Genomic DNA, 18,911 nt, shown 5'->3' with positions numbered 1-18,911 from the left:
CTCTGCCACTTTAAACTCTGGGAGCTTTTTAATTATAAAAAGAAATTCTTTGGAAATAAAGAACATTTCACTGCAGATACAAAATTAAAACAAGACTCAAGCTTCAGTTTTTAGAATTTTAAAACCATCTACTTTTCTAAAATGTTAAACCATCTTAAAATCAAAACAAGCACAAATGGAACACAAACTTGCCAACCCAGAAAGGAAGCAAAAGCTGGCCTAGTGCCCAAAAAGCAGACAACCCGAAAATTCCTCCAAGTACAGCTCAAGGAATGTCAAAACAAGCAATTACTCTGAAATTACAATGGGACACAGGCATGTAACTTCAGCAGTGGACATTCCCTCAGTGGAAGAACAAGGTTAAAAAGAGAAGCAAAATACATAAGAGCACCATACAATGTTTATTTTCTATTGTCCTCCCTCAAGAAAGTTTTGATTTTGTTTCATACTTCAAGTGTTTAGAATTCTGGAATAAAGACATTCATGTAAATGCAGCCATTCAAGGCCTTAGGATGTCCCAATAAAAAATATGTGATGCGGGCATCGCTGGCTAGGTCAGCATTTATTGCCCATACCAAACATCCTTGGAAAAACATGGTGGTGAGTTGCCTTCTTGAGGTGCTAAATGTGCACTTTGCATCAGTGTTCACCAAAGAAAGGGACTTTGTGGAAGATGATACTTGGGTAGGGTGTGTGGACAGTCTGGATCATGTTAACATTGAAAAGGAGGATCTTTCAAAAGATATTAAGGTAGATAAGTCTCCTGGGCCGGATGGGATTTACCCCAGAATACGGAGGGAAGCAAGGGAGGAAATTGATGGGGCCTTAACTGACATCTTTGTATCCTCGTTGGCTGTTCTCCAGAGGACTGGAGAATAGCTAATGCGGTAGTGCTGTTGGAAGATAGCAGGGATAATCCTGGAAACTATAGGCCAGTGAGCCTCATGTCAGTAGTAAGTAAATTATTGGAGAGAATTCTCAGGGATAGGATTTATACCCATTTGGAAACAAATGGACTCATAGGCGATAGACAGCATCGTTTTGTGAAGGGGAGAATGTGCCTCACTAACTTGATCGAGTTTTTTGAGGAGGTGACAAAGTTGATTGATGAGGGTAGGGAGGTGGATGTTGTTTACATGGACTTCAGTAAAGCCTTTGACAAGCAGCCTCATGGCAGACTGGTACAAAAGGTGAAGTCACACAGGATCAGAGGGGAGATGGCAAGATGAATACAGAACTAGCTCGGTAACAGTAGGCAAAGGGTAGCAGTAGAAGGGTGTTTTCCTGAATGGAAGGTTGTACTGGTGGTGTTCCACAGGGATCTGTGCTTAGGCCTCAGTGCACGTAAACGATTTGGAGGAAAATGTAGCCGGTGTGATTAGTAAGTTCACGGTTGACACCAACGTTGGTGGCGTGGCAGATAGTGTTGAGGATTGTCAGAAGATACAGCAGGACATAGCTAGGTTGGAGACTTGGGCAGAGAAATGGCAAATGGAGTTTAATCCGGTCAAAGGTAATGCATTTTGGTAGATCGAACATAGAGGGGAACTATACCATAAATGGCAAAACTCTTAGGAATATAGAAAGCCAGAGATCTGGGCGTGCATGTCCACAGATCTTTGAAGGTGGCAACACAAGTGGACAAGGTAGTCAAGAAAGCAAACAGAATGCGCACCTTCATTGGATGGGGCATAGAGTATACAAACTGGCAAATCATGCTGCAGTTGTATAGAACCTTGGTAAGGCCACACTTGGAATATTGTACACAATTCTGGTCGCTGCAATGTGGAGGCTTTGGAGAGGGTGCAGAGGAGGTTTACCAGGAGGTTGCCTGGTCTGGAGGGTGTTAGCTATGTGTAGAGGCTGAATAGACTTGGACTGTTTTCATTTGAAAGGCGGAGGTGGAGGGGTGACCGGATAAGAGGGCTGCAAGATTATGAGGGGCATGGATAGAATGGATGGGTAGGTACTCTTTCCCAGGGTGGAGGGGTCGATCACCAGGGGGCATAGGTTTAAGGTCCGTGGGGAAAAGTTCAGAGGAGATGTGCGAGGCAGTTTTGTTTTTTATGCAGAGGGTGGTGAGTGCCTGGAACGTGTTGCCAGGGGAAGTTGTGGAAGCAGATACATTAATGGCGCTCAAAATTCATCTTGACAAACACATGGATAGGATGGGTATAGAGGGATATGGCACTAGGAAATGCCGAGTGTTTTGGCCAAGGGTGGTATCATGACCGGTACAGGCATAGAGGGCCGAAGGGCCTGATACTGTGCTGTATTGTTCTTTGTGTATCCACAGTGCGGTTGGAAAGAGTTCCAGGATTTTGACCCGACGACAGTGAAGGAACAGCGACATAGTTTCAAGTCAGGATGGTGAGTGGCTTGGAGAGGAACTTCCAGGTGGTGGTATTCCCATACACCTGCTGCCTTTGCCCTTCTAGGTCTAGGTAGAGATCATGGGTATGGGAGGTGCTGGCAAAAGGAGTCTTTGAGTCGCTGCAGTGAATCTTGTGGATGGTACACACTGCTGCCACTGTCACGACATCCTGGGCTAGCGCGGTCAATTTCAGCCTTATTGAAAAATAAAAGGATACAGTTCCTTTGTGTACTGGGATGACTTCCAGTCAGGAAGTTCAGGTTTTTGTTCCTTCTCGGTTGGAGATGGTTTTCTCTGGCAAAGTTCTCTACTTTCTCTGCAGACTCAGCATCATTTCAGGTTCACGGCAAAGGATGTGCCAGGCACTCACTGCTTTCAGAAGAATAGAGCAATTCTATCAAGAGAATGAGAGAGAGAGAGAGAGAGAGAAAGAGAGAGAGAATGAGAGAGAGAGAGAGAGAGAGAGACACTGTCCTGACTTTCCCTGGCCAACCCAACTTTACCAGTTAACCAATCGAGACCCTCCAAAGCCAGGATCCATTTGTTGTCAAGAAATCTGGTTTCTCCCTTCCAAAACATAAAACCTGGGAACAGATCCTGGCAAGCAGGCTGTTTAACAGAGTCTTCTGCTTAAAGACACACCCCGATTATAGGTCCATGCACCAAATTAATAAAATAAATGGGAAGAAAGGAAATAAGAGGAACAACTCTTACACCACTATATGTTGGTGGCAGAGGGAGTAAGTGATTAAGGTGTTGGATGGAGTGCCAATCAAGCAAGCTGCTTTGCCATGGATGGTGTCCAGCTTCTTGAGTGTTGCCAGAGCTGCACTCATCAGGGAAAGTGGAGAGTATTCCATTACACTCCTGACTTGTATACGATGGACAGGCTTTGGGGGAGTCAGGAGAGGAGTCACTTGCTGCAGAATTCCCAGCCTTAACACTTGTCATTTAAGTACTTGGAGGTGTAATAACCATCTGAAACCAATTTAGGCACAGCAAGCTTCAACAGCAAAGCAATAATCACTAAACAATCTGTGAAATTGCTGGAAGAATACATATTGGCCAGGTCAGTGACAGCTCCACTTTTCATTTTTGGAACAGGTGTTGGACCTTTGACATCCACCCGAGAAGATATCACCTTGGGGTTAACATCTTCTCCAAATGGCAGTGCCTCTGGCAGGACAGCATTCCCTCAAAGTTCATGGAGTGTTTGCCTTGATATTATTTGTTGAATTTCTATATTTGTAATTGAAATACCTTTAATACAAGGTAAAAAAAATTCTTTTAAATTTAGAATACTCAATTCATTTTTTCCAAGGGGCAATTTAGCATGGCCAATCCACCTACCCTGTACATCTTTGGGTTGTGGGGGCAAAACCCACGCAAACACGGGGAGAATATGCAAACTCCACACGGATAGTGACCCAGAGCCAGGACCTCGAACCTGGGACCTCGGCGCCGTGAGGCAGCAGTGCTAGCCACTGTGCCACCGTGCTGCTCTAATACAAGGTAAATTTAAAATACAATGTCATTATACTAACTCTTTCTACTTCCTTCGCAGTCAGTGGACCTCTCTCGAACTCTCTTTGCAACTTAGGATTCAGGACATGAGCAGCATCAGAGTGAGAGCAACTTTGGGCTGCGGAGATGAGCCACGAGTGGGAAGATGGGTGACGAGCAGGGGCCGCTCCAAAATGGTGCTAATCAGGTCACGTAACCTAATGTCTCTCACTGCATGAAACAATGTAGTATTGAAACGCCCATGTCAAATAAGAATCCTGGCCCCTTTAACTGCGCAACATTAAAGGGGAACGACTCAAAATGGGGACTTTGAGGAACATCTCAATCAGTGATAGATGGAGATTGTTATTGTATGTACCAATCAACACCAAAAAAGCTTGATTTTTTAAAAAAGGAGTGCAATTGATAAACACTGCCAATAAAGAATTCTTCATCATCTTCACACACTACCATTTGAGTAGTGGAGGTGGTTGTGGAAGGGTTCCTGGGCTGATTAACAGCCGGTTGAACCATGTCACAAACAAGTCCTGTCATACACTTGAACGCGGAGATTCTGGCACAGAGCTAGGGACAATACCACAATACCTCCTTCCAGGGCCATGAATCCCTTCATTCATTTAATGCATTATTTTTGACAGTCCTGCTCATGAATACAGAAATTTCCCTGCTCAGTTAATTTTGAATATATGACACAACATTAAAATCAACAAGATTGCCATTAATGTTGCACAACAATCTGTTAAAAACTGACTGCACTAGCACCATCTATTTGTCACAATAGGAAACTACATTGAATTATTCATTTTAGATTCAGAATGAAATTCAAAATTATTCATTCATTGTATAAGTCAATTAAGATATAGAAATGTCAAGAGCATGATTAAAGACTATTTTACAAAATAATAAAGGTATTACTCTACCCTCCAGGAGGGAAGACTTAACTTTGTAATATTCAATACAGCACAGAAAGAGGCTCTTCGGACAATCTAGTCTGCACCGACACATGAAAAACGCCTGACCTGCCTGCCTAATCCCATTTGCCAGTAGATTCGCATCCCTCAAACAAAATACCTTAAAATGATCGATGACAACACAATCATTGTGTAGCATATCTGTCCGACTGCCAAACAAAAAATAAATCAGAATTGAAGGCCAAGCTCACAAAACAACACCCACTATATCAATTAAACATGAAACCAGAGTACACCGATAGTGCAAGAGGCGGCCATTTGGCTCATTGAGTCTGCACCGACCCTCTGAAAGACCATCCTACCGAGGCCTGCTCGTCCACCCTGTCCCCCATAACCTGCGCATCTTTTGGATTGTGGGAAAAACTCACGCAGACACGGAGAGAAAGTATCAACTCACACAGTCACCTGAGGCCGGAATTGAACCCAGGGTCCCCAGCGCTGTGAGGCAGCAGTGCTAACCACTGTGCCACCGTGCCGCCCAAAGGCCTTCACAGGCATGACACCGAGCCACACATGGGCAGCACGGTAGCACAGTGGTTAGCACTGTTGCTTCACAGCGCCAGGGTCCCAGGTTCGATTCCCGGCTTGGGTCACTGCGCGGAGTCTGCACATTCTCCCAGTGTGTGCGTGGGTTTCCTCCGGGTGCTCCGGTTTCCTCCCACAAGTCCCGAAAGACGTGCTTAGGTGAACTGGACATTCTGAATTCTCCCTCAGTGGCAACTAGGGGCTTTTCACAGTAAGTTCATTGCAGTGTTAATGTAAGCCTACTTGTGACACCAATAAAGATTATTAGATTATTACATGGAGGATATTAGGTCAGACAGCCAAAAACCTGGCAAACAGACAGTTTTGGGAAGTACCTTAAAAAGGAGTAAAACAAAATGAGGTGGAGAGGTGCAGGGAGAGAATTCCAGAGCTTGTGGCGTGGACAACTAAAGACACACCACCAATGGTGCAGCAATTTTTATTTTTTTTCATAAATTAAGAGTACCCAATTATTGTTTTTACAATTAAGGGGCAATTTAATGCAGCCAACCACCCAACCTGCACATCTTTGGGTTGTGGGGGTGAAACCCACGCAGACATGGGAGACTGTGCAAACTCCACATGGACAATGACCCAGAGCCGGGATTCGAACCCGGGTCCTCAGCACCACAGTCCCAGTGCTAACCACTGCGCCACATGCCACCCTATGGTGCAGCAATTATGACTGTGAATGCACGAGAGGAGGGCAAATATCTAGAGGGATGCGAGGCTGGGGGATATTGAATAGATTAAAAAGGGCAAGGCCAGGTAGTGTTTTGAAAACTAGGAGAATTTTTAAATGAAAATGTTGCGAGACCAAGAGCCAAACATCAGTCAGTGAGCACAGAGGAACGGAACTTAGTGAAAGACAGGGGCAGAGTTTTGAATGACAGAATTTAAGGAAAGTAGAAAGTGGGAGACCAGCCGGGAGTATGTTGGAAGAGTTAAGTATAGAGATAACGGCACAGGGAGACTTTCAGCAGCAGATCAGCCCAGATTGGGGCAATGTTGAGCATGCTACTAAAGTGGAATTAGGCAACCTTGAAGACGGTGTCACATACGACCCCAAGATGAGTTCCTGACCTCCTACACATGCCAAGGCTATGGACAGACTTGTTTAATTTCAAAATGTTGCCAGTGAGAGGGGTGGGAGCTGGGGAACAGATTTTGTCGAGGGCCAAAAACAACAGCTTCAGTCTTCGCAAAATTTGGTTGGAGGAAATTTCTGTTCACCCAGTGCTGGATGTCAGATAAGGAGTTAGTGAAGAGGGGCACAAAAGAGCTGATCATAAGCGTACATCTAAAAACTAACGCCGTGATCGGGATGTATGTAAATGAGAAATAGAAAGGGCCAAATGATAGATCCTTGAAGAAAACAAAAGTTTTGGTGCGAGAACAGGAACAGGAGAGATTGCATCTGATATGTTGGCTAGGAATAGGGAGTTAGGAATGCAGGCACAAGAGTGTAGTTTCACTCAGCTGGATGAGTGGAGAGGCGTTGGTGAAGAATCAATGTGGTCAACGATGTCAAAAACTGCAGATTAAGAAGAACAAGGAAGGAAAGTTCACGTGTGTGCGGCCGTTTCGTGGCCGCCGGCCTGCCACTTGCGTCTTGTTGGCACCTCATTGCCGCACGCAGCTGCTCGTGTGCCATTTGACTCTCCATATATTTTGTAAATGGTTCTCTACATCTGGACACAGAGACACAAAATCACGAAATAATATCTGTCAACACGCAAGTTAAAGGGTTTTAATGAAGCAATACCCAAGTTGCAAATTAAGCTAACAAAGTTTACAAGATTGTTTTTATTAATTCACTGAAAGTTGATTGAAGAATAAGGTTGGAGATCTAATTAAAGATTGAGTAACTTCAAATGTTTTAAAACTATCCTTGATCTTTTACAGACTGCACAGCTGAAAATCATAACATCTTATTTGTGTAAATTGAAGATATTTTGGGCCAGAGAACTGCTGGATAATTGATGTGTTTCATTTTACCACAACTAGTTTCCTTTTTTTTCCCCCCAATGAAAAGTGATTTCATGAGCATTGCTATCAGATTCCAATATTATTACTTGATTTAGAGACTCAAAAGTAATTTATGCAGCAAAAGGGAAGCCAATATATAAAGCAAGCCAAGGAACAGTACCAATATAGCAATAATGATGAAATGGTAAAGGCTAAACATTTTTAGGCACAATTACAACCCTTTCCATCTAATGAAAGTAAAATTTTCAAGCTGCAGTACTGCATCACACCATTAAGCCATCGAAGAATAAGAAACCTATCTGAACCAAATGTTGGATAGCTCCCCAGCGTAGCTGTGCATGACACTGTCAGTCATATGCTCAGTAATATCCATTCTTGATGCCAAAGGATGTGTCTTCCTCATCACAATCTGTATGATCCCATAAAACATGTAGTTATTCTGGAACTAATTTGGCGTTAGTTTCAGCATAGCGTCAGCTTTACAGCATAAAAAGAGGCCCTTCGGCCCATCATGTCTGCACCAGCTGTCAAGCACCTATCTATTCAAATCCCATTTTCCAGCACTTGCTGCGTAGCTTTGTATGCTGCTTTGCATGCTGTGTCTTAAGTGCGTATCTAAATGCTTAAATGTTTTGAGTGTTTCACCTTGACCACCCTTTCAGGCAGTGCATTCCTGATGCCCACCACCCTCTGGGTAAGGTTTTCCTCAAACCACCTCCAAATATTTAAGGGCAGCACGGTAGCACAAGTGGATAGCACTGTGGCTATACAGCGCCAGGGCCCCAGGTTCGATTCCCCACTGGGTCACTGTCTGTGCGGAGTCTGCACGTTCTCCCCGTGTCTGCGTGGGTTTCCTCCGGGTGCTCCGGTTTCCTCCCACAGTCCAAAGACGTGCAGGTTAGGTGGATTGGCCATGCTAAATTGCCAGTAGTGTCCAAAAAGGTTAGATGGGGTTATTGGGTTACGGGTGGGCCGAATGGCCTCCTTCTGCACTGTATGTTCTATGTTCTATGTATATCCTGCCCATCACGTTAAATCTATGCCCCTGGGTATTGACCCCTCTACTGAGGAAAAATGCTCCATCCTATCTGCCCTATGTCCTTCATAATTTTTACACCTTGATGAAGTCGCTCCCCCTCAGCCACTCTACTCTAATGAAACAACCCCAGCCTAATCAGCCTCTCTTCATGGCGGAAACACTCAAGCCCAGGCAACATCCTGGTGATCACCTCTCTAATGCAATCACATCCCTCCTGTCATGTGGCGACCAAAGTACCCTAGATGTGGCCCCTGCTCTTATATTCTATGCCTCGGCTAATAAAGGCAATTATCCCATACGCTTTCTTAACCACCTTATCTACCTATCCTGCTGCCTTCAGGGATCTATGGACATGCTCCCAGAGGTCCCTCTGGTCATCTGTGCTTCCTAGAGTGCTATCGTTCATTGTATACTCCTTTGCCTCGTTAGCCCTCCCGAAATGGATCACATCACACTTTTCAGGGTTAAATCCCATTTCACACTGTTCTGCACATTTGACATGACCGTCGAGACCATCCTGCAATCAAAAGCTTTCCCCCTTGTTAATTTCCATATCACAAATTTGCATCAACTGTGAACTTATGGATCATACCTTCCACTTTCACTTCTAGATCATTAATGTACACTGCAAACAGCAAGGGCCCACCATCGAACCCTGCAGTGCAACACTTGACACAGGCTTCCTGTCACAAAAACAACCTTTGATGATCACCCTCTGCTTCCTGCCACTAAGCCAATTTTCCAAATTGCCCTGGATGCCATTGGCTCTTCCCTTTTTGCCCACAACTGGTAGCATTTGAATTCATTTTCACCTTTTGATTTAAAAACTATTTGAGATAGTTAGGATTCAAAGCGTGATGTATGTAGTCTGATTATAGCTGCAAACAAGTTATCAAACATAAAGCATTTTTAATCAGTGGGTCTAATCCACTATTTGTAAGTAACCAGTTTTTAAATAACCAGAACTATCTGTTTGTAACTAAGAAACGGAATATGAAACCCTATTGCAATGTGCTTATTTGCATCCTTCCACCCAAAGATCAGCTCAATTTAAAAGCATCCTTGAAGGCCCACAATTATTGTCATTCATCAAAATTTGCAATTTGATTAACTTGATCTGGAGGCATGGTAGTTCTTTCTTTTTAAAACAAGACTAGTACAAAGATCAGGGAAACTCAGTTTGTGCTGGATTAACTACCACTTGAAATTCATCGTCTTTAATACTGGCTGTGATGATTTCAGGCAAATTGCACTAAGAACATAGCAAATTGAAAACTCCAGACCGTAATATATTAAAAGATTAACAATAGCATTCGAGTCTCTGATCCCTTAATACCAATTCCAAACTGATAAAGACTAGACAACAGAATATCTGTCAGCAGCTAATATAATGCACAGCGCACAAAAGAAAAACATGAATAATTAAACCATACACAGCCTGTGAACCTTAGGGAATTGAAGTGCTCAACAAATTGAACACATTTCATCAATAATTCAATGCTTTGGCTTAAAACGAAAAAGCATTTATTCATTTTCTTCTCAAGCCTTTTGACAGGGTAGAACAGCTGCAAAACCTCTTCTCCACAATTCTCAAAGAGGGGCTTGATACATTCTATGGTAATACGCATGTACACATACTCATGTTAAATTTACTACCTAATTTACCCATCAGATTACCTCATACGGGCAGTACTGATTCAGAATTGAAATAGGTGCCATTAGTCTTCAATATATTTCATGATCTCAGTTGCACAACGCTTTGCACCTCCTATTTTATCTCCTATTTCAGCAACAAAATATCCTCAAAATGAGTAGCCAAATTTGAGGAATGAATCACCAATTTCATTACCAACCCACAAAAAAATGTTACAGGGCAATAATCAAGGTATGTGGAAAAATATGGATGTAGCGGAGATTTGATTACCAATGGCTTGACTATTACTTTTATTTTGTGACAGTGTATGTCATGTTGTCGGGTAGAAATGCTTATTAATGATCTTGGTGGTGGTTACACGGAATAAATAAAGAATCCTGAAATGTTGATTTACGTACCAATCCTTTGTGACTTGTCCTCCTTTTAGACCCTTCGCAGTAATGAGTTCATTCTAATACACTGTTGCCTGAGCATGCTTCAACACCCGTCACATATTTTAAAAATAAATTTTTCAACAATAGGCACAATCTGTGGGCCATTTAACCTTCAGCTACAAGAGTTGAGGTTTCAGGCCAATGACCTTTCATCAGAACGGTGTTGATGAAAGGTGAGATGTTGATGAAAGGTGATTGAACTGAAACATTAACAATTTCTCTCTCCACAGTTGCTGACTGACCAGATTTCCAACTGTTGCAGTAGTTTGTTTTAAAATTCTATAAAAAGAGCACAATTCAAGAGGTAATACAAAACAGTCTAAAAACGATAATACCAAATGTGCTTTTCAATAAAGAATTGCTAATACTCCAGCACACATTGGACAAAAAAGTGCCTTGCACTGTCCAGGATGCAGTAAAAGCATCAGGATTTGAAGCAAACCAACCGCACTTCACATATCAACAGACAATAAAAAAGATGAAATGGAAGGACCATTTGCATGCCTCAATAATTTTGGCCACTTAAGGCCTTCCAGCTTGTGTGGTGTTTACTAGACACAAAAAGTCTTCACATCAGAAATGGTAAAAAAATTAGATCTTACCATACAGCCGATACAGCCCACCAGGACCTTCTCCACAAATGTTTTACTCCAAATCTTTCCAGAGACAGTTGCCAAATGGATTAGAAGCTTGTCTACTCCAATCAATGCAAACTAATTTAAGATCTTTCAAAGCTTCCAAATGCCTATTAAAAAAAAAGAAAACATTGTTAGAAGTGGAGAGCCAACTGGAATTCACAGTCATGAAAAGTCATTCTGATCCAAGTGCTCATGATAATATTAACCATCTGGGGCTACAAAATACATATACACCCTTGTTAGTTATTGTTTTGGTAGAAGTGAGCAGGGAAGTATTTTACACAAAGTTGGTTGAGATTATCACTTACTACTCCATTACAGAAAACGGTCAAATGTTTCATTTTCCAAATCTTTCCTCTGGTAAAGAATTTTGATGTTAGTACAGAAAATGACTGGATTGGTACAAAATCAATATCATGCATTTATGAAACTTATGACATTACTTCAAATAGAGTTTTTAAAACAAGCCATCACAGAAGAACACAACATTTCCATGGTACTAAGAATTCATGGACCAGTCCCAGCCATTAGTTCACTGACCCAATGTACAAGGTTTGCTAGTTCTCAGCTAGGTTGCAAGAATATTTTGAGTAAAATTTGGGCAGACAGATAGCCAGCCACCCTTCGTAAAGAAGAAATGGCTTCCAAACATTTAATGCACAATTCATTTTAAGTTACTAATTTTAGATACAAGATTTTCAGGGCTAACATGTATTATAAATATATATTTGAACAGCCCTTTTGCCCTTACTCAATATTAGGGTAACAACTAGTTCAATTGGGTATCCAGTATGGTTAGCATTGTTGAAACAGTTCTACTGTTTCGGTTGAGTTTCCAGTGAAGTGTGTAGAGTTCACATGGATAAGGTGTATATACAACGGCTAGGAGTGATTAGTACAGAATGGTTGTAAACAGACGGTATCGCAGACAGAGTGCAAAGTCTGGATTTTGCTGCAAGGGAGAGTTCAGGAGAAGAGGCATGGGGGAGGGGGAGAAAGAGAATATGCTGCTTTTTGCCTCCAAGCCCGCAGCGATTCATGTCACGGGTTCACAAATGAATCTACCTACAGTTTAACCTCGAATCAACTTTAGCCGTTATAATAAATTGATTTAACATATATAGTAGGTCCCTGTTTTAAGTAGCCTCAATCAGTGATTTCACTTTTGTGCCATGGATATAACAGTGCCAGTAAATGCGCAACTTTTAGAGACGTCTGCTTTAGCATCACTTCACATCAAGGTTGATGCAGCATAACATGACCCAGATAAGTATCATTTTTGAGTGACTTCGCCCACTCCCAGAAACTCTCACTCACTACTTCCCTGCTGACCCTCCTTCTCACTGCCCGTCTCCTGAGGCTTTGCTCACAAGGGTCCAGCCAGCAAGTAGTGAGCAGCAGGTTGTTCAGCAGGTATGGGGCAGTTAGCAAGAAAAAGAATCAACCTGCAGAATAGGCAGAAAGCAGGTTGTAAGTAGATGAGTTTGCAGAAAATATTTTATAATTTTAATATTTTTGTAATTAAAAGGTTATTTCATTTACCAAAAAGAAACTTAGCGTAAAGTATTTCAACTTACAGGGTGCAAGGTTTGAATTTTTTTTTTCTCTAGTGGGGAAGGTCCTACAGAACCCGACTAGTTTTTATATTGGTTTTCATGGGAAAGTACGATTCACTTAAAATTATTGGTTGAGATTTTCAGCAACACAACTACAACTTTGAGAGCTTACTGTAGATTAGAAGTTAAATTAGTTTGGGATGGGTGCAGGGGTGACAACACAACCGCAGTATATGGCAGTTTGTAGTTAGCATGCAGATCTCAGACAAGCACATCTTCAGGAAGCGTCTTCATCTCTTTTAACTTCTGCTCAGGAGTTATTGAGCTAGAGTCAAAGGTGTAGGCATTGCATGGTAGACGAGGGAAGAGTTATCTGGGCACTTTGATCCAGAATGCAGTCATACCCCTTGGGTTCGGAAATGCTGCAGGTGTGGTTATTATTCACGGACAAAGGAGAGTGCGACTGTGAGTCAGGAAGGTAAGGGGGTCCAAGCTGCAGTGCTGGAGGAAGCCTGGTATTTGCCTTATCCACCGAGTCAGAAAGACAGACATAGTGGTTAGATAAGTTCTCCCACTGAGCCAGAGAAGACACAGCCAGAGTGAGGCACAGCAAAGAGTGAGTTTGGGAATTTGAAGCTAGGTGGGAATTCTTATTCTTGGAGGTGACTGGTAATTAATTTTTTCTTTTCATTTGTCGATTTTTTTTTTTTTTCTTTCATTTTTTGGAATTGTAGTTGTACAAGTTAACCTAAGATTTAAGACAAGGCAGGAGATCCCAGACCCGTGTCATGCTCCTCATGTGCGATGTGGGAGCTCAGGGACACATCCACTGTTCCTGGCTCCTTCACGTGCAAGAGGTGTGTCCAGTTGCAGCGCCTGATAGACCGCTTGACGGCTCTGGAGTTGCAGATGGACTCACTTTGGAGCATCCGCGATGCTGAGGAAGTCGTGGATAGTACGTTTAGCGATTAGGTCACACCGCAGGTGAACGTTACTGAGGGAGATAGAAAATGGGTGACTAAAAGACAGAGCAAGAGTAGGAAGGCAGTGCAGGTATCACCTGCGGTCATCTCCCTGCAAAACAGATATACCGCTTTGGATACTGTTGAGGGCGATGGCTCACCAGGGGAAAGCAGCAGCAGCCCAGTTCATGGCACCATGGCTGGCTCGGCTGCACAGGAGGGCAGGAAGAAGAAGGGCAGGGCTATAGTGATAGGGGACTCAATCGTAAGGGGAATGGACAGGCAGTTCTACGGACGCAATAGAGACTACAGGATGGAATGGAATGTTGCCTCCCTGGTGCAAGGGTGAAGGATGTCTCGGAGCAGGTGCAGGACATTCGGGGGGGGGGGGGGGGAAAGAGAGACAGCCAGCTGTCGTGATGCACATAGGTACCAACGATATAGGTAAAAAATGGGATAAGGTCCAACAAGCTGAATTCAGGGAGTTAAGATTTAAACTAAAAAGTAGGACCTCAAAAGTAACCTCAGGATTGCTACCAGTGCCACATGCTAGTCAGAGTAGGAATGTCAGGATGGATAGGATGAATGCGTGGCTCGAGAGATGGTCCAAGAGGGAGGGATTCAAATTCCTGGGGCATTGGAACCGGTTCTGGGGGAGGTGGGACCAGTACAAACCGGACGGTCTGCATCTGGGCAGGACTGGAACCAATGTCCTTTGGGGGGTGAGGGGAGGGGTGTTTGTTAGAGCTGTCGGTGGGGGGGGTTAAACTAATGTGGCAGGGGGATGGGATCCGATGTAGGAATTCGGAGGGAAGTAAAACAGGGCCAGAAACAAAAAACAGAAAAAAGGGGGAAAGTGTAAAGCATGGAAGCAATTTCAAAAATCAAAAAGGGCCACAGTACAGGGTACAGAGACTGAGGAGTGTGTGAAAAGGGAGGTGGCCAATGCAGGATTGAGGGTGTTGTACCTAAATGCGCGCAGTATATGGAACAAGGTAAATGAGCTTGTTGCACACATTGAAATTGGCCGGTACGATGTTGTGGGCATTACAGAGATGTGGCTGCAAGGGTATCAGGGCTGGGATCTAAATATCCAAGGATATATGTCCTATCGAAAGGACAGGTAGATGGGCAAAGGGGGCGGGTTGCATTGTTAGTAAGGAATGAAGTTAAATCAATAGCAAGGAACGATACAGGATCAGAAGGCATAGAATCTCTGTGGGTAGAGTTGAGGAATCGCAAAGGTAAAAAGACCCTGTTGTGAGTTATGTACAAGCCCGCTAGCAGTAGTTAGGACGTGGGGCAGAAAATAAATGAGGAGATAGAAAAGGCATGTATAAAAGGCAATATTACAATAATCATGGGGTACTTCAATATGCAGGTGGACTGGGAAAATCAGGCTGGTAGTGGATGTCAAGAAATGGAATTTGTGGAATGTTCAAGAGATGTTTTTATGGACCAGCTTGTGTCAGAGCCTACTAGGGAACATGCAATTCTGGATTTGGTGACGTGTAATGAGGCAGACTTGATTAGGGAACTTAAGGTAAAGCTAATCTTAGGGAGCAGTGACCACAATATGATAGAATTTACACTGCAATTTGAGAGGGAGAAACTGCAATGAGATGTAACGGTATTACAATTAAATAAGGGTAACTACAAAGACATGAGGGCGGAGCTGGCCAGAGTTGATTGGAAAAGGAGCCTAGCAGGGAAGACAGTGGAACAGCAATGGCAGGAGTTTTGGGGGGTTATTAGGGAGGCACAACAGAAATTCATCCCAAGGAGGAGACACGCTAAGGGGAGGACAAAGCATCCATGGCTAACGAGGGATGTCAAGGACAGCATAACGGCTAAAGAAAAAGCATACAAAGTGGCGAGAATTAGTGGGAAACCAGAGGATTGGGAAGCCTTTAAAAGCGAGCAGAGGACAACTAAAAAAGCAATAAGGAGGGAGAAGATGAAGTACGAGTGCAAGCTAGCTAGCAATATAAAGGAAGATAGGAAGAGATTTTTTTCAATATATAAAAAAGGTACGAGAGAGGCAAAAATAGACATTGGACCACTAGAAAATGTGGCTGGAGAAGTAATAATAGGAAATAAAGAAATGGCAGACAAACTGAATAGTTACTTAGCATCAGTCTTCACGGTGGAAGACACCAGTGGGATGCCAGAGCTCCAGGAGAACCAGGGGGCAAAGAAAGTTCTGGGGAAACTGAAAGGTCTGAAGGTGGATATGTCACCTGGACTGGATGGACTACACCCCAGGATCCTAAAGGAGATAGCTGATGAAATTGTGGAGGCATTAGTGATGATCTTTCACGAATCACTGGAGGCAGGAAGGGCCCCAGAGGGCTGGAAGGTGGCTAATGTAACACCACTGTTTAAGAAGGGAGGGAGGCAGAAGACAGGAAATTATAGGCCGGTTAGCATGACTTTGGTCATTGGTAAGATTTTAGAGTCTGTTATTAAAGATGAGATGGCGAAGCACTTTGAAGTGCTTGATAAAATAGATTAAGTCAGCACGGCTTTGTCAAAGGTAGGTCGTGTTTGAGTTCTGCTTTGAGGAGGTAACAAGCAAGTTAGACAAAGGAGAACCAGTGGACGTGATTTATTCATATTTCTAGAGGGCCTTTGACAAGGTGCCGCATAGGAGACTGTTAAATAAGTTAAGAGCTCATGGTGTTCAGGCTCAGATCCTGGCATGGATAGAGGATTGGCTGACTGGCAGAAGGCAAAAGAGTGGGGATAAAAGGGTATTTTTCAGGATGGCAGCTGGTGACTCGTGGTGTGCCTCGGGGGTCTGTGCTGGGACCACAACTTTTTACAATATACATTAATGATCTGGAAGAAGGTACTGAAGGCACTGTTGCTCAGTTTGCAGATGATACAAAGATCTGTAGAGGGACAGGTAGTATTGAGGAAGCAAGGGGACTGCAGAAGGACTTGGACAAGCTACGAGAATGGGCAATGAAGTGGCAAATGAAATACAATGTGGAAAAGTGGGAGATCATGCACTTTGGAAGGAGGAATCTAGGCATAGACTATTTTCTAAATGGGGAAATGCTTCGGAAAGCAAAAGCACAAAGGGATTTGGGAGTCCTTGTTCACGATTCGTTTAAGGTTAATGTGCAGGTTCGGTCGGCAGTTAAGAAGGCAAATGCAATGTTAGCATTCATGTCAAGAGGGCTAGAATACAACACCAGAAATATACTTCTGAGGCTGTATAGGGCTCTGGTCAGGCCCCATTTGGGGTATTGTGAGCAGTTTTGGGCCCCATATGTAAGGAAGGATGTGCTGGGCTTGGAAAGGGTCCAGAGGAGGTTCACAAGAATGATCCCTGGAGTGAAGAACTTGTTGTATGAGGAATGTTTGAGGAACCAGGGTCTGTACTCGTTGGGAGTTTAGAAGGATGAGAGGGGATCTTATTGAAACGTACAAGATACTGCGAGGCCTGGATAGACTGGACGTGGAGAGGATGTGTCCACTTGTTGGAAAAACTAGAACCAGAGGACACAATCTCAGACTAAAGGGACGATCCTTTAAAACAGAGATGAGGAGGAATTTCTTCAGGCAGAGGATGATGAATCTGTGGAACACTTGGCCGCAGAAGGCTGTGAAGGTCAATTCACCGAGTGTTTTTTAAGACAAAGATAGATAGGTTTTTGATTAATAAGGGGATCAGGGGTTATGGGGAGAAGGGAAGAGAATGGGGATGAGAAAATATCAGCCATAATTGAATGGCGGAGCAGACTCGATGGGCCAAGTGGCCTAATTCTGCTCCTATGTCTTATGGTCTCATACAGGGTGGATGAGCAAGCAGACAATTACATGGTGGTACAGGAGGCAATCCAAGTACAGGCAGAGAAAAGGGAATGTGGCTGTGTTCATCTAGTATAGGAAGGGAAATAGATACAGTTCTCTGCAGCAGCGACCAGGTTGTGGTGCCCACCTCCAGATACCTGGAGAACAACTTGGGAGAGGAAGGAGGAGGATCCAACTGTCATGGTCCATATAGGAGATAAAAGACAGGTAAGGATTAACAATGAGGTTGAGCTGAGGAATTTGAAGAGCTTGGGTATAAATGAATAAGCAGTATCTCAAAAGGAGATAATCTCTGGAATATCAACTGCTATGCACAAATTGGAACAGGGTTAAACAGATCAGAGAGCGAGCTGAATGCAAGGCTCCAAAAGTGGTGCGGGAGGTTGGAGTCACTGGCACCAGGACTGGGCAAGGGGGAAGCTGGAAGCTGTCTCATTGAGGTGGGCTCACTTAAACCAGGCGAGGGCCAGCATCACGGCAAATCAAATAATGTGGGCTGTAGATAGGGCTTGAAACAAAAAAGGGGAACTGTGCAAGAATCATGCCCCGGCTACATGAGGAGAGAGTGAGTTAGGAGGGAAATTAGTTTTCAATGGTAACACCATCAGCAATCAGGTCTGGGAGGAAATGGTAAATGCAGAAAGCATTCATAACATTCATACCAAGGATGACAAATGGAGATAAATAGGTGTTATCTTGGCCATTACAGCAATGTAGTTCCAAAATGGCCATGCCATCTAACTATTGCATGGTGCTTGATGTTTGAAAAGGGACAGAATTAAAGAGTAGCAGGGTTAGACCGGATTACAAAAGGAAAAGGGTTGCAGCTCAAACTAGCAAGAAGCAGAATCAGTCTGAGTGGCAATAAGAATCAACAGGGGAAACAACAGACACTGGGGAGGGGTTTGTGGCTAATTCTCAGGCAGAATGGAAAATCAAGTTGGCTAAAATAGCTTGGTGTGATGAGGGGATGTGGAGAAAGGGTGCAAACGTGTCCTGCAGGGAAAGAACGGTCGTAATAAATGGCGAAGGAGACCCAAGGGGCAGAAAGACCTATTTCTACTTTATGATCCTGTCAGAAACAGTTTGGGTTTGGGTTTGACCCATTACTTCTGGACCAGCTCTCTGCACAAGCAACTCAGATAGTTCCACTGCAAATGTACTGTCTCCCGATAATGATCCACTTCACTTTAGAAAGCCAAATTTGACCCGGTCTCCACCTCACACTCAGGCAATGCTAATCACATGCTACAAGTTTTTCCTCATCTTCCTTTTGGTTCTTTTGCCATTCAACTTAAATCAGTGTCCTCTGGTTCTTGACCCTTCTGCCAATGGGCATAGTTTCTCTCTCTCTCTCTCTTGACCCCTCAGGACTTTCAGCGCCTCTTGCAAATATCCTCAATCTTCTCTTCTCCAGGGAGAA

General features: G+C 43.5%; 1 protein-coding gene across 5 annotated transcripts in view; it reads right to left on the bottom strand.

Annotated features, from left to right (window-relative positions):
• kank1a (KN motif and ankyrin repeat domains 1a) overlaps window positions 1-18,911 on the bottom strand; it is a 441,925-nt gene that overhangs the window by 258,555 nt on the left and 164,459 nt on the right. For all 5 annotated transcript variants that reach the window (XM_072516870.1, XM_072516869.1, XM_072516874.1 and 2 more), the window contains one exon: window positions 11,113-11,255. The gene's annotated coding sequence lies outside the window, so the exon portion shown is untranslated. The remainder of the gene's footprint in view (window positions 1-11,112; window positions 11,256-18,911) is intronic.

This window comes from Scyliorhinus torazame, chromosome 9 (genome assembly GCF_047496885.1).
Source record: "Scyliorhinus torazame isolate Kashiwa2021f chromosome 9, sScyTor2.1, whole genome shotgun sequence".
In the NCBI taxonomy this organism is placed as follows: Eukaryota; Metazoa; Chordata; class Chondrichthyes; order Carcharhiniformes; family Scyliorhinidae; genus Scyliorhinus; species Scyliorhinus torazame.
This window is presented reverse-complemented; position numbering and strand designations above follow the sequence as displayed.